Source organism: Leucopleurus acutus, assembly GCF_964270905.1.
Source record: "Leucopleurus acutus genome assembly, chromosome: 3".
NCBI lineage: Eukaryota > Metazoa > Chordata > Mammalia > Artiodactyla > Delphinidae > Leucopleurus > Leucopleurus acutus.
In genome coordinates, this window is record NC_139145.1 from 140534998 (window position 1) to 140544252 (window position 9255).

The 9255-nt window shown below is 49.2% G+C and overlaps 1 pseudogene across 1 annotated transcript; it reads left to right on the forward strand.

The window, feature by feature from the left end:
* The first annotated feature begins 730 nt into the window (after window positions 1–730).
* LOC309959927 (arrestin domain-containing protein 4-like) lies at window positions 731–1646 on the forward strand (annotated as a pseudogene). Its single transcript has one exon. The product of its transcript is annotated as an arrestin domain-containing protein 4-like (transcript).
* The last annotated feature ends 7609 nt before the right edge of the window (window positions 1647–9255 follow it).

The window sequence follows — 9255 nt, forward strand, 5'->3', positions numbered from 1 at the left end:
TAAGGAGCTGCTCTTTGCTCTTTAGTTTCAGGGTTCTTTCAACCCTCCACACTCACTCTACCACTAGGCTCAGCCCCTCACCACGAGACTCCAGATGCCCCAGTCTCTGGGCTACTTCAATGCCCAGCAGGGATTAGAGAAGCTCCTGGCTCCTGTCCCAGGAGCCCTGTGTTAAAAAGGTTAACACATACAAAAGACATTCAAATGTCTTTCTTAGAATGGTTTATTTAATTCGTGATGGAAGGACGTGTAAGAAAGGAAAGATGTAAAACTTCAAGATAAAATATTGAGGGAGAATTTTCATCTTTTAACCGTACGGTCTCATCTTAAAACCATGATGAATATAAAACAACCATTCTCAAAACATCCTGAAGAGCAAAAGAAAAATGTGAACATTTACATATGTTATTAAGGACATCTAGATTCATTCTTCTAAGATTTCTAAAAGAAAAAGATTGTAATCAGTAAATATAATGTTGACTGTGATGTCCCTGTTGTATTTCTTTTTGTGGTTTTTAGGAACAGAAATGGAATAACTCAAACAGTTTAAGCATAAAATAATTTATTGGGGGATAAAAAAATAACTTGTGGGGCCTCCACCGGGCCCCGCACAACGGCCGCAGTGGCCCTCGGCGTGCGGGTGGCGCTTGTGACAGCGGCGCCGCTCTGCTCACGACCCCGGCCCCGCGCCGGTTCCGACCTCCTCGGCGCGGCGGCGTCGCCCGGTAGGATGGACGGCGAGGCGGGGTCCGCGGCGGGGGTGGGCTCCGAGGGCCGCTGTGCGAGGACAGGCGCAAGGGCTGCGACTCGAGCGGCGAGGCTGTGGTTGGGCACGTGCTGCTGGAGGCTGCCGAGCCGGTGACCCTGCGCGCGCAGCGCCTGGAGGCCCAGGGCCGCGCCACCGCCGCCTGGGTCCGGAGCGCCGGCGCCGCGAACCCCGCCGCCGCCTCGGGGGTGGAGAACCTGACAGTGCGCCTGAGCCTGCGCGAGCCCCCGGCCGGCGACGGCATCGTCTTACTACAGCCTGGAAAACATGAATTCCCATTCAGCTTTCAACGTCCATCGGAACTTTTGGTAACCTCATTCACCTGGAGATATGGAAGTGTTCAGTACTGTGTGAGAACGGTTTGGGAACGACCTGATCAGAGGGTTAAGCGGGAACTCCAGGTCGTCGGTCACATCGATGTCAACCCACCAGCATTACTAACCCCTGTATTGAAAACTCAACAGAAGATGGTTGGCTGTTGATTTTTCACTTCTGGTCTAGTCTCGCTGAGTGCCAAAACTGAAAGAAAGGGATACTGTAATGGAGAAGCTACTCCAATCTATGCAGAAATAGGGAATTGTTCCACTCGTCTGATTGTTCCCAAAGCTGCCATTTTCCAGTCGCAGACGTATGTGGCCAACGTGCGCGGGAACCACATCGCCTCCGGGAGCACCGGCACCTGGAACGGGAAGACCCTCAAGATCTTCAGCACGGGACGCTGTGCTGCATCATCCGAGTGGATTACTCCTTAGCTGTGTATATTCACATTCCTGCTGCTAAAAAATTGATGCTTGAGCTGCCCTTAGCTTTGTGTCCTGGCAAGAATCTATCATCTCAGAGTCTCAACTCTGAAACTAGGCAATCCTCTCTAATATGCTAAATTACTAGACATTTGTCAGCCTTGCCTGACGAGTAGAGAGTTTTTTTCCCCAGTGAATGGAAAAGACAAGGACTGGACCTCTCTCCCCAGGGACCTGCCTCTCCTCCCATCCCCCTCCCTAAACACCATCACCAAACTCCTCCCAGCAAGATGCAGTTTTCTCCTTAATCTCGCGAGGCTCCGAGGCAATTTGCAAGGCAAATAAGTGTCTATCTCTACTTATCTGGGCTTGGGTTTCTGATCTCCTGTACTAGACAGACCCTATAAAAGGCACACTCAGCATGGGGCTGAATCATTCGCCCCTTTGCTTGGACCCGCTACGCGTCTGGCCTGGGAGGAGGCTGAAGCCATGGAACCGCACGCATACTACACCTGGGAAGAGCTGTCCTGGAGGAGGGCGCATCCAGAGCCCCACATGCCACCGGGCCTCAACCGAGAACAGGCCTGGGCCTGGGCTCTGGATAACTTCCCTGCGCTGAGCCGCCCCTCCTGCCAAAGCCCCCAGTTCTGCGAGGACGCGCACTACTGTGCATGTGGGCTGCCGCGGCGCGCTTGCCCCGGACACGCAGACGGTCGCCAGGCGGAGAGCGGCCACAAACGCTGGCGAGACCCACAAGCGCAGGAGCCAACGGCTAACCCGGGGTGGATAGACAGTCCCGTCAAGAAGAGGCCGAAGCCACACACCGCAGGGCACAATCGGGCCTGAACAGCCAGGAGATGCCCGCAGCAGCGGAGGCCGACAGACACGCGGCCAGATGGCCTCCAGGAGCCCAGGACGATCCCCATCCCCTACCCCGAAGCTGCGGAAACCCTGTGGAGGCTTGAAACCCTGTGGAACTCGGCAAGGAAAGGAGTCGCAGCCTTCTGTCCGGCCCACGGCGCCCCTTCAACCCATGCCCTGGCCTGGACTTCTCCCCTGGGCCCCGCCTTGCTCTGGGATGAGCCTGGAGGACTCTGTGGGGCAGACCAGTCCTTATTTGTCCCTCCTTTCCTGGATTACTGACAGCTCTCTCAATTAGAAATCTCTCTTCAAGGGATCCATACTGTCTTAAGGAGTTTTCTTGCAGTTGTATTCAGAATTGTCATGTTTCTTATGTTGATTCCAATTATGAGCAATGATTAAAACTTGCTTCCCTATTCTCTGCCTGTGGATTGATTTGGGTGGGTAGAGTCAGGCCTGGAAGCGGTATAGGGGCTTCTGTGGCTGAAAGGGGAGCTGGGACCAGGGCCAGGGCTCCTTAAGATCAAAGAAATGTAAAGTGAAACCATGACATATAACTTTGACTACCACAGTGGTCTGTATTAATCTTTTCCATTTGTTCTAATATTGCTAAAGTAGTAACTCCCCAAAGCAGCTTTTGAGAAATGAATTTGAAAGGGTCTTTGGAAAGCCAACATGACAATATGCATTAAGCATTTCAATATGAATACCCTTGGGGACTTCCCTGGTGGTCCAGTGGTTAAGACTCCAAGCTCCCAACGCAGGGGGCCCCCAGGTTTGATCCCTGGTCAGGGAACTACATCCCGCATGCCATAACTAAGCCCACTCGCTGCGACTAGAGAAACCTGCACACACCAGTCAAGAGCCTGCACACCAAAATGAAGACCCAGCGCAGCCTAAATAAATAAATAAATAAATCTCAAATATATATAGATGAATACTCTTGACCCAGAATTCCAGTTCTACAAGCCAGAAATTGTGGTTTACAAGTGATTTTCCAATATAAGATTAAAAATAAATGATAGACATATTTGCACAGTTCCAAACTATGCTGCTCTTAGAGGTAGAATGGAAGGCATGACTTTGAAAAGATACCCAGAGGCTGAATGTACCAGGCTGAGCCCTGGACAGGTTGTGACTGTAGCAACTAAGGGTGGTTCTAAGCAAGTTGAAAGGGAAAGCACTAAGGCACAGCCACCCATTAGGCTGAGAGAGGGCAGGGTTTCCAGAGCCTTGCCTGTGTAAACGCTCTGCTGCAGTTCCTTCCACAGGTGCCTACCTTGGGAATTTGCAACTGAGACTCGGAATTTGATCATAATATGTACGTCAAGCATCAAGATGCCTCCCAATTTCTTGTTACCTGTCTCAAGTCTATGTGTAAAGGCATTTTCTCATGTCTCTTCCTGGATTGACATACAGCCACACAGTCCCCACCGCAGTCCACCCGGATATTCCCAGCTCCTCTATAAGAAAACTTTGCATCACTGCTGGTCTCCCCCTGGATGCCAGGACATGGTCACCAATAGCACACTGTTGTCTGGGCGCTGGTTCCAGAAAAAGGTTGCTCTGTTTCAGGATGCATTTCTTCTAGTGCCCATTCTTTAATCCCACCAAGTATCATCACACAAGGTTGAACGGCTGTACCAGTTTTTATCGAAGGATTGGGATAACTGAAGGAAATTACACAGCAGAAGGGAAAAATTTAAACTAAATATTGAATTTTTTTAAAGTTATCATTACTGAGAATACCTTATGACCTACTATAGAAAATGAACCTCTTTAGAATTCGTTTCCTTACAGGGCACGATAATGGTTCCAAGGAGAATCAGAATGTTTACTGACCCTGTGCACTAAACAGTACCAACCAGTTTTCCCAGACTCTCCAGACCACAGTTCTCCCTTAAAAAATGTGGACCCGTGGCTGTCACCTAATTGTGCTGCTAGGGCTGAGAGATAGCACTGTGGTTTTCCTCTTAGGAGCCTGCGTTTTGTTTCACTTCTTTCTCAAAAGCAAAAAGATTAGCAATAAGAAGACAATCCAGGGCTTCCCTGGTGGTGCAGTGGTTAAGAATCCTCCTGCCAATGCAGGGGACGTGGGTTCGAGCCCTAGTCCGGGAAGATCCTACATGCCGCAGAGCACCTAAGCCCGTGTGCCACAACTACTGAGCCTGCGCTCTAGAGCCCAGAGCCACAACTACTGAGCCAGCGTGCTGCAACTATTGACACCCACACGGCTAGAGCCCATGCTCCGCAACCAGAGAAGCCACCGCAATGAGAAGCCCGCACACCACAACAAAGAGCAGCCCCCACTCACCACAACTAGAGAAAGCCCGCGCGCAGCAATGAAGACCCAACACAGCTAAAAATAAATAAAATAAAATAAATTTATTAAAAAAAAATAAGAAGACAATCCATAGGCAAGACCTCCTCACCCCAAAACTGGAATCACAACCTGCAGGAAAAGGAACCCATTTTTTGAACCATATAGTTAGGATCCCTGAGAATATTTTCCCCACACTAAGACTGTCCCTGACTCTCTCACCAGAAGGCAATCCCTGCCTATACATGTCCTTGTTAACTCTTCGCACAGATCTATCTATATTCTTTCATGACACCCTTTTCCCTAACAATAGACGAAAACTTATTTTTGGTATAGGTGGAAAAAGAAATGGACTTATTTTATTCTAAAATCCATCTACTTTATTTCACATCCATTTCAATGATTATTTGTGGAATCTATAAAATACTCTTTCTGCCTTCCCTTCTTGAAATCACCTCATTCCTATCTTGAGAAAATAGCTACCTGGTAGATATCTTGCTATTTCACATGCCCAGTATTGAAGGATGAGTTTGCTCCGTGCTGGTCTATATGGTCAGTGGAACTTACCTATTTTTGATGCTCAGAAAGGTTGTGTATGCGTGAAACTTTAAAAAAATAGGTGAGACATTGTACTTGACATACCCTTTTCTTCAAAAAATAAAAAGAAAAAAATAGAAGAGTTGGGGAAATCCTACAGATTAAAAGAAGTATTAAAACCTCCCAACTACATGTAATGGGTAGACTTCATCTGAAATCAGTTGTTCCCCCCTTTGTTGGTGACTGGTATTGGTCATCTGCAGTCTGACCACATTGCTGGTTCTCACTGTAGTGGCTTCTTTCTGCTGCATGTATAACACAGGCTAGCTGCTCCTAACCTCTGTGGGGAAAACCAAATGTCACTGGTGTTCAAACAACTTTCTGAGAAGGTTCTACACCACCAGGGCCTATTAGCACCATGTTGAGCCTTCAAAGGAAACAGTGTTGTTGTCCTTGCCTTAAACCCGGCCAAGCAGAGCTTTGTGTCTTGAATATCTTTATTAGATTCCCCCAAGTCAGTTACAGTCACTGCATGCTGGTCTAATGAACCCCTTCAACTTACCACTATTGGCTGCCTTGCCCAGAACTTCCAACCCTCTGCCTCTTGCATTGTCTATACTTTCATCTTCTTTAGTTCCTTATTTCTCATTTTTGGTTTTGATTCTCTTCCCTCTTTTCTCTGTTTCCTTATTTCTCTTTTTTTTTACAGTTACTTCTTTAAAAAATTAATTAATTAATTAATTAATTTTGGCTGCATTTGGTCTTCGTTGCTGTGTACGGGCTTTCTCTAGTTGCGGCAAGCAGGGGCTACTCTTCGTTGTGATGCGTGGGCTTCTCACTGTAATGGCTTCTCTTGTTGCTGAGCATGGGCTCTAGGCGCACGGGCTTCAGTAGTTGTGGCATGTAGGCTCAGTAGCTGTGGCTCGTGGGCTCTAGAGCGTGGGCTCTGTAGTTGTGGTGCACCGGCTTAGTTGCTCCACGGCATATGGGATCTTCCCGGACCAGGGCTTGAACACATGTCCCCTGCATTGGCAGGTGGATTCTTAACCACTGTATCACCATGGAAGTCCCCTTATTTCTCATTTTTGTTGATACCATTTCTTTTTACCTCAGCTCCTGCAAAACACTGGCTTTGCTGGGAGTCATCTTAAATGTTAGAGTTTTCCTTCCTGTCAGAGAATCAACTTCCATAAGGAACAAGTTTTAGCTGTGTCCTCATGGTCTCTTAACTGTGACTTTGCTCTCCCCTTAAAATTCAGCTCTGCCAAAGCAGGACCCAGTTCTACAACTCTGTGCAGCACCATCACAGCAGCTTGCCCATGGCAGGTTGTCAAAACATGCTTGTTAAAAACTCTGAATTTAACTGACTTTGTTACATTGAAGATGAATGACTGATCAAGGAAGTCTAGGCTTAGAGGCACTGACATGTTTGCAAACAGAACGTCTGAAACAGCTCAGGAAGGATGTAAGGGAATACGATTTCACTATAGATCTGACACAAGAAGGAAAAAACAATCCATTCAGATTAAACACACACAAAAAGACAACATTTTGAGTTTGTTATTCATTGATGTTATGTTTAATATCCATGATCATGTCACTAAGAATGACAATGAAAATAATAATAATTGTAATTCAACAACTTATTTTCTGCCTGGGAATATCTAATTACATGACCTTTGTTATTGAATTTAATCATAAAAGTTACCTTGTAAAATGTTAAATTTTAGCTACCATCCAGGCAAAAACATGAGAATAAGAGAGGTTAGGTAACTAGTTGAGTCATATAGAAATAATAGACAGAACTTGTACCCAAACAGTCTGCATCTAGATCTCTAGACTTTGAGCCCTCCCCTCCTACATGTTGGCTGGAAGTCTGAAGCAATTTTAACTTAGAATTGAAGATCAGAGTGTCAGTCTGACCAGCAGTGTGACTTCATGCAAAGATGGCCAACTTCTCATTCTGATCATCTGGGTAAAATCTGATGGTACTTTCCAAGCAGAAGGGCTCTGAGAATCAATGGACATACAGTTAACTAAAAGTGTCAGGCACATAGGATACTTTTCATAAAAGAGTAACCTTCCAAAGAGCTCGTCTTGGCAGAGTCGCTGTACCTGTTGTTCCTTTAAAAAAAAAAACCAAACAACAACAAAAATTTAATTCTATCAAATCAACAAAATCGATTCAACTTCGAATAACTCCATCCAAGGTGATTGGATTTTCCCCTAATCTCCTCAGGGCCCGCCTTCTGAAGCAATTTGAAACCTGAGAAAAACGACACCACCCATCCTAATATCCTCTGGTTGGACAGCTAAAAAGTTGGACGGGAAGGTATAAATTCGCAGGGAAGGGATCCCTGAAAACTTCTCCTCCTCTCAGGGGCTGAAGCGATGGAGCCGAACTTCCCCCGCTGCATGCGCGAGGCCTGGGATTCCGCAGAGGAGTCCCAGGAACCAGAGATGCTGCAAATCTTGAGCTTAGCGGATCCTGAGAAATGGCAGCTCCCTTTCTATCCTACGCTGGGCCAGCTCTCTGGGGACGACGAGGACTTCAATGGGGAACAACTTTCTACCGCCTGCGGGTGTCTGCACCCACACTGCCCGAAACACCGACCCCGAGCGCAGAGCACCTGCAGGCTGAGCGCTGGGCCGCCCGCCCCGGACAAGACGCCCACGACCCGCCAGGAGCCACAATCGTCCTCAGAAGGTGGGGCCGCCGCCCACCCGCAAAGCTTCCCTGGGCGGGTCTTGCGGCATCGGGAACCCAACGTCTGGAACCCGCGACCTCTGACCGCGGGGACCCTTCCGGAGCATCGCCCTCCTCCTGGCCTGGAGAGACACCACCGGACGTCCCAAGGCTGGTGGCCGCGGACCTACACGCAGTGGCCGGGAAGACCCTGGGCTGCCTCTCCCGCCGCCTTTGGACCCAGGAGCCCTCATCTCCGCTGAGACCCTTCATTGGATGATCCCTTGCGACAGATGTTATTACAATAACACCTCTCCGTTCAGCAATCATGGAAGAATTCGTCTTCAGAGACATTTGTGAAGTTTTCTTTCGCTTACTTAATAAATTATACCAAATTCCAACGCCTTTCTCTCTCTTACTTTGGCTTTTGGGGAAGGACCCGACGCAGGGGCGGGGTGGCCGGTGCCACTTCTCACCAGGGACCCTCAGTCCCCTGATTTGCTGGGCGGGGGGAGGCCGGTGGGGTCTCTTGGGCACACCGGGCGGCCAGGGGTCCAGCATAGGCGTTGCCAAACTGGGTCACACGTGCTGGGCTCCGAGACATCCAGCAAAGAGCGGCCAGCAGCCCTGAGAACTCCACTTCGCCCGACGAACGCTCCTGCGCCCTGGCCCTGGCCCTTCCAGTCCATCTGTGGGGCCGTCCAGTCACCTTCACGTTGCTCCACGGCCGCCAGCGCCTGTCGCCGCTCCAAACGCATCTAGAAGCGCAGAGCCTCCGTCTCCCTCAGGCACTCTCCTGGGCGTGTCCCTTCTTCCTGCTCGCCCCAAAGCCGACTTCCAGCCCCCACCTCAGAGCTGACCTGCAGCCAGAGCGCTGGGGCCCCGGACAGGAGAAAACTAGGGATTGTCTTTTGCGGCGGGGCGTTTCTGCGGCCAGATTCTCGAGCGGTTAGGCTCGCGTCACTTCCCAACTCCCACTGGGCGACTTCCCAAGGCGCCTGACTTCTCATTACCATTCGGAGTTGAACTAGAGTGTCCACCCAATCCGGGGTTTGAAACGGGGCCTGAGAAAGCAATGGCAGGCAAAGTGTAAGTGCTTAATAAATGTTAATACAATTGTACTGAGAATTTCTCAACTGCTGTGGTTTCTCTGGGGGCAAAATCCTTCACTGGGATTAATCTCACAGGAGTCTGAATGTGGGGACTCCCTGCCTCGGGAGCAGTTTCCTGGAAACCCTTCACCTCATCGCTCTGGTTTCTGGCATCCCACCCAACCTCACCCTTTCTCTCCTTTCCCTGCCAGGATTCCGTGGGCCACCTGTGCAGCCTGGATGCTGTGGCTCAA